This window comes from Camellia sinensis, chromosome 2 (genome assembly GCF_055761805.1).
Source record: "Camellia sinensis isolate YWXY chromosome 2, ASM5576180v1, whole genome shotgun sequence".
Lineage (NCBI taxonomy): Eukaryota > Viridiplantae > Streptophyta > Magnoliopsida > Ericales > Theaceae > Camellia > Camellia sinensis.
In genome coordinates, this window is record NC_138962.1 from 21,182,557 (window position 1) to 21,188,556 (window position 6,000).

The window sequence follows — 6,000 nt, forward strand, 5'->3', positions numbered from 1 at the left end:
TTTCTTGCCCAGAATCTCTCATCCTGGATTAACAACGTGGATTGCTCGGAAAAGCTGAATTTCTGGGGTTTCGACATAAATGCACTATTCACTCTGAGTCGCTCTCCACTGCACTTTCCGTTTCTTCATGCCGCAGCGAGGTTTTGGAACCCGGTGACTCATGTCTTTAGCTTTAGCGGACAAGAGGTATGCCCTACTTTCGAAGATTTTCAAGCTTTAATGGAATCCGAGCGTGACGAGGAGATCTTACCCCAGCTTAACTTTGGTCATGTTCAGACCTTAGGGCGAATGTGTGGACTCACTATGTATGACGCTCGATCTCTGATTTGTGACAGAATGCTAGATATTCCGAGTTTGATTCATCGATTTTCGGATACTGGTGACCGCGGCGACCATCATTGGCAAGGCTTCCGGCGACATGCCCTCTGTTTGTGCATGCTATCTCGTTTTCTGTTTTCCTCAGGCTACGGGGGATCTAGCGTCCAATTGATCAAGGTTGCCCTAGGCTTAAAGGAGGGCAAGAGCTGCATTACCATGACTCTGGCAGAGACGTTGATGGGCTTAGACGCCTTTTATCATCGAGAGATGACCAGATTTGCGGGGAGTCCATTACTGCTGCAGGTAATGTTTCCCACCCAATCTTAGATATGTATTGCTGCTCACGTCGCTCGGCCCTCAAACTCGTTTTTTTTCTCACAAAATCATTTTTCTCACTTTTCTCTCATCGTACTTCTCTCTATTCTTTATTCTCTCATTTTTTCATCCCTTCCCAGGTGTGGTTGATGGATAAGTTGCAGCTTGTGGACTCTTGCCCAGCATACTCAGCTCGCGGCTACTTCTTTAGGCAATGTCTAGTCAATGCCCTTGACGAGGGATGGTGGTTTGATTGGATGTGCAGCCTGTCCGCAGACCGCATTGCTTGGCGGTGCCCTTGGCTCAATCTGCCGGCAATGGACTACAGCATGTCCCGACAGATTGGGATTTAGTTGATTGGCTTGACCCATTGCGTATTCTATTTCCCGTTCCGGTTCCAGCGCCAGTTTGGCCATGACCAGATTTGCCCCGCAGAGGGGATAAAATATCCAGCTGCCTTTCCGTTTCGAGGTGCGCAACTTGTTCGGCAGGCCGCAGCGTGGAGGACTAGAGAACTCCTGGCCCTTGCTCCTACTTTCAATTGTACTTTGTCTGATGAATGCATAGATTGGCTTAATGAGGAGGCACAGATCGGGCCCAGCTTGGCATCGAGGGTTTCGGCCAGCTCTGGGAGGGGGCGCAGGAACACCTGACTTGGCTATGCCCCGGATTTATTGCTTTATTAGTACTTTCAAGTTTTCCTTATGAATGTAATAAACAGCAACTTTAATTTGTATGCAAGAGCAGGAGGACTTTGTACTGAAATCAATGAAATTTGAAGGTTATGGTACTGAAAATTTCCCGTTTTGGTCTAGAGATGGTCGTAGTTGTAAAAAAATTAATTTGAACAAAGTCAACTTTTATCAAAACTTTTCAAAATTATTTTCGATATGGATCAGAACTGGACACGCCTGAAATCTGTCACTGAGATGCACAACCCCGGATCCCTGCAACTGGAAAGTTACCCCTAGTCTGAATAGCACCGCAGCACTGCATGGTAACGGAAAGTTGCCCCTAGTCTGAAAAACACTGTACCGGAGATCATAACCGGACTCTTGAATGTTGAATAGACAAAGATGACCGAGATGATCAAATGGACAAAACTGATCAGAGAAAAGTTTATGGCTGAACTTCAGGATGAAGCTGCTTACGTATCCCAAAGATGGGAATCAAGCCTTACGTAGTTCAGCCTTAGGTTCACTCGAGTATTTTCACTCTCCTTTTACGCTCTAATTTTTGCCAAGGCCGCCCTTTTCGGGTTTTCAACCTTGCGAGCTCAGTTTTTTTTTTTTTTTTTAATGCTCTAACTTTTGCCTAGGTCGCCTTTTCGGATTTTCGGCCTAGCGAGCCTCTCAAGGATAATATTTCTTCAACTTGTCCATGTTGATTGGTTGGGAGAACTCTAGGCCATCTAAATCCATCAGAACCACAGCTCCACCTGACCAGATAGCTTTGATGATGTAGGGACCAGTCCAATTGGGTCTGAACTTGCCCCTTGGGTCATGGATGGGAGCTCGGTTGTCCTTGAGCACCAAATCTCCTTCCTTTAGATTCCTGGACTTGACTTTCTTGTTGAAAGCCCGAGCAATTCTACGCTGATAACCTTGAACATGGTACAGTGCTTTCAGTCTTCTCTCATCAAAGAGCATGAGTTCCTTAAACCTGCTCTGCTGCCAATCTGCTTCGGCTATTTGACACTCAGCCAATACTCGCAATGATGAAACCTCAATTTCGATAGGTAGAACGGCCTCCATTCCATAAACCAATAAATACGGAGTCGCTCCGGTAGAAGTTCTAATTAAAGTCCTGTAGCCCCACAGAGCAAACGGCAGCTTATCTGGCCAATCCCGGTAGGTTTCCACCATCTTCTGCAGTATGTGCTTGATGTTCTTGTTGGCAGCCTCAATTGCTCCGTTGGTCTGCGGCCGGTATGTGGACGACTTATGGAAAGCCACATTGTATTTCTTTAACAAATCAATTACCTCCTTCTTGAAATGGGAACCATTGTCTGAAATAATCTCGTTTGGGACCCCATAACGGCAGATGATGTTGTTTCTGATGAACTTCGCAACATGTGAAGCCTTCAACACGGCATAAGATTGGGCCTCGACCCACTTTGTAAAGTAATCTATCGCGACCAGGATGAACTTGTGCCCATTCGACCCCTTCGGAGTAACAACCCCGATCACATCGATTCCTCAAACTGAAAATGGCCATGGCGAAGTCATATTGTACAGCTTCGACAGCGGAATGTTCATGCGATTTGCATGGATCTGACATTTGTGGCATCGCCGAACAAAGCCAATACAATCCTCCTCCATGGTGGACCAGTAGTAACCCTGTCTTAGGATCTTCCGCACTAGCATTACCCCATTCATATGTGCTCCACATTCTCCTCCATGGATGGCCTTCATCAGGCATTTTGATTCTTCAGCTTCAACGCATAGCTTATGCAATCCCAGATGACCTCTCTTGTACAATTTACCTCCGCAGATGATGAACTGAACGGCCATTCTTCTGATTGCCCTTTTATCCTTGGCATTTACCCCTGGCGGGTATGCTTCATTCTCCAAGAAATTCCAAATGTCGTAATACTAGGGGTTTTCGTCTTGAACCTCATCTATGGCAGCAATTGACTCGTATGTTGGCGCGAATTTCTGGTCAATGATGACGGGACGCATCTGGACTTCGGACGGGATGTCTATCATGGAAGATAGAGTTGTTAAAGAATCTGCGAACCTGTTGTTCTCTCTTAGTAGATGAGCAAAATTTAGCTTCTCAAACCGAGGGATTAACAAGTCCAGGGTCCGGTGATACATCATCATCTTTTCTTCTTTGACCTTCCAGTCTCCTTTTGCTTGAGACACAACAAGGTTTGAGTCCCCGATGACGTCCAACCGTCTTGTCCCTAGTTCCAAGGCTGCTTCTAGACCGGCAATGCATGCCTCATATTCTGCTTCGTTGTTCGAGACTTTGAACCGGAGTTTAAATGCTAGAGGGATACGGGAGTTGTCAGGTGCTATTAGCAACACCCCTATCCCATACCCGTACTGGTTGAACGCTCCGTCAAAATACATCGTCCAAAACCCGTCGTCGATATACAAAATGGCCTCATCTGGGAATGAGTACTCAACTGCTTCACCCCTTTCCACTGGATGGTCGGCTAAGAACTCTGCCACCACTCTTCCCTTGACTGACTTGCGTGTCACATATTTCAGATCGAATTCGGAAAGCAAAAGCAACCAACGAGCTAGCCTACCCGTAAGTGCCGGTTTATCGAAAAGATATATGATGGGATCGAGTCGTGAAACCAACATTACGGAGTGAGCTAACAGGTAGTGCCGCAGCTTCCTGGTAGCCCATACCAAAGCTAAGCAGCCTTCTCCAACGGTGTATAGCGAGTCTCATACTCTAGCATTTTCTTGCTCAAATAGTAGATGGCTCTTTCCACTTTGTCTTCTGATTCTTGCGCGAGCATGCAGCCCATTGTGGTCTCGGTTACCGAAAGATACAACATCAGCGGTCTCCCCGGCTCTGGTGGTGACAACACAGGCGGGTTCTGTAAGTATTTCTTGATCTGTTCAAAAGCAGTTTGGCATCGGCCATCCCATTGGAATTTCTTTCCTTTCTTCAAGAGACCAAAAAGTGGTTCACAAGTCAAAGTTAATTTTGAGATAAATCGTCTTATGAATTGCACTTTACCCAGAAAGCCTCGCACCTCCTTTTCAGTCCTTGGTGGTGGCATTTCTAGGATGGCCTTGATTTTGGAAGGGTCGACTTCGATGCCCATTTGTGTAATCAGGAACCCCAGTATGTTTCCCGCTGTAACACCAAACATACACTTCTGAGGATTCAGCCGCAATCGAAATTCTCTGATCCTTTGAAAAAACTTTTGCAAGGTAGTGTAGTGGCCCTCTCTTTCTTTGAACTTGACAATCATGTCGTCCACATACACCTCCACCTCTTTGTGGATCATGTCATGCAATATTGTGGTCACGGCCCGTTGATATGTAGCTCCAGCATTCTTCAGCCCAAACGGCATCACTCTATAGCAGTATGTCCCCCACGGGGTGGTGAAAGCAGTCTTCTCCCGGTTTTCGGGTGCCATCATTATCTGATTGTAACCTGAAAAGCCATCCATAAACGAAAGCAAAGCATGCCCCGCTGTAAAATCCACCAACTCATCAATATGTGGCAAGGGGAAGTCGTCCTTTGGACTAGCTCTATTCAAATCCCTGAAGTCCACGCATACTCGGATCTTGCCATCCTTCTTCGACACCAGAACAATGTTGGCCAACCAAGTCGGGTATTCGGATACCAGCAGGAAGCCTGCATCGATTTGCTTGGTGACCTCTTCCTTAATCTTGATGGCCAAGTCCGGACGAATCCATCTGAGTTTCTGTTTGACAGGTCGGGCCTCGGGGTCAAGAGGGATCCGGTGCTGTACAATCTCAGGATCGATTCCAGGCATGTCTTCGTAGGACCACGCGAAAATATCCTTGAAATCTTTTAATAAAGCGACTAAGTACTCGCGTTCCTCCGAAGACAACGTGGACTCGATCTAGACCAGCCGCGGGTCCTTTTCAGTACCAATATTCACAGTAGTGATTTCATCAACTAAAGGTTTAACAAATCTTTCCTGCTCTTGATCAATTAATCGTTGCAAAACCGGAGAAATTTCTTCCTCGTCGTTTTCGTTAAAATTTTGAAAGTCCTGATTTAAGCAATATATCAAAGGCACAGAAAAGTACTCGGAAATCACATCCACATTATTCTCATTAAGTACTTCCAAACCGTCCGATTCTTCTGTTACAACAGACTCAAAGGAGAAAGAAAAAGATGGCATGGACAAGACTGTGGCATCCGGGTTATCACCCCCAGAAATACCGGACTCAGACTCAGTTGAGCTGGAACCTGATTCCGACTCACAAGACTCGGTGGAATCAAATTCTGGCTCACTACCTGACCCGGTGCTGCTTGATAAAAATCCCTTTTCGTATTGCCAAACGAGAGAGGGTGCGATGGATGCATCCAAAATAGTTGCTAGTAGGCCCGCAGCCGTTCCATTCCCGATCATGCATACCGAGAAGTTATCCCCCAAGCACTTCTGTTCGATCGGAAGATCTGAAAGTAGACATACCAGCGCTACCCCCATTTCATTTTCAACGTCCTCAGACTGCACTTCCTTACTCTGCTCAGCCTCAGCTAATAGGTCTGTCTGCTTTTCGGCAACGTGATTCCCAGGTAACTGTAGGTCAAAGAAAATCTCAAACACCGGCACGTGTTTCCTCTCTGCGTTCAGCCACAGCTCTGGGAAGCCACAGAACGGAAAGTCCTCCCCCTCCCGGACGAAGCGTCCGTTTAGGG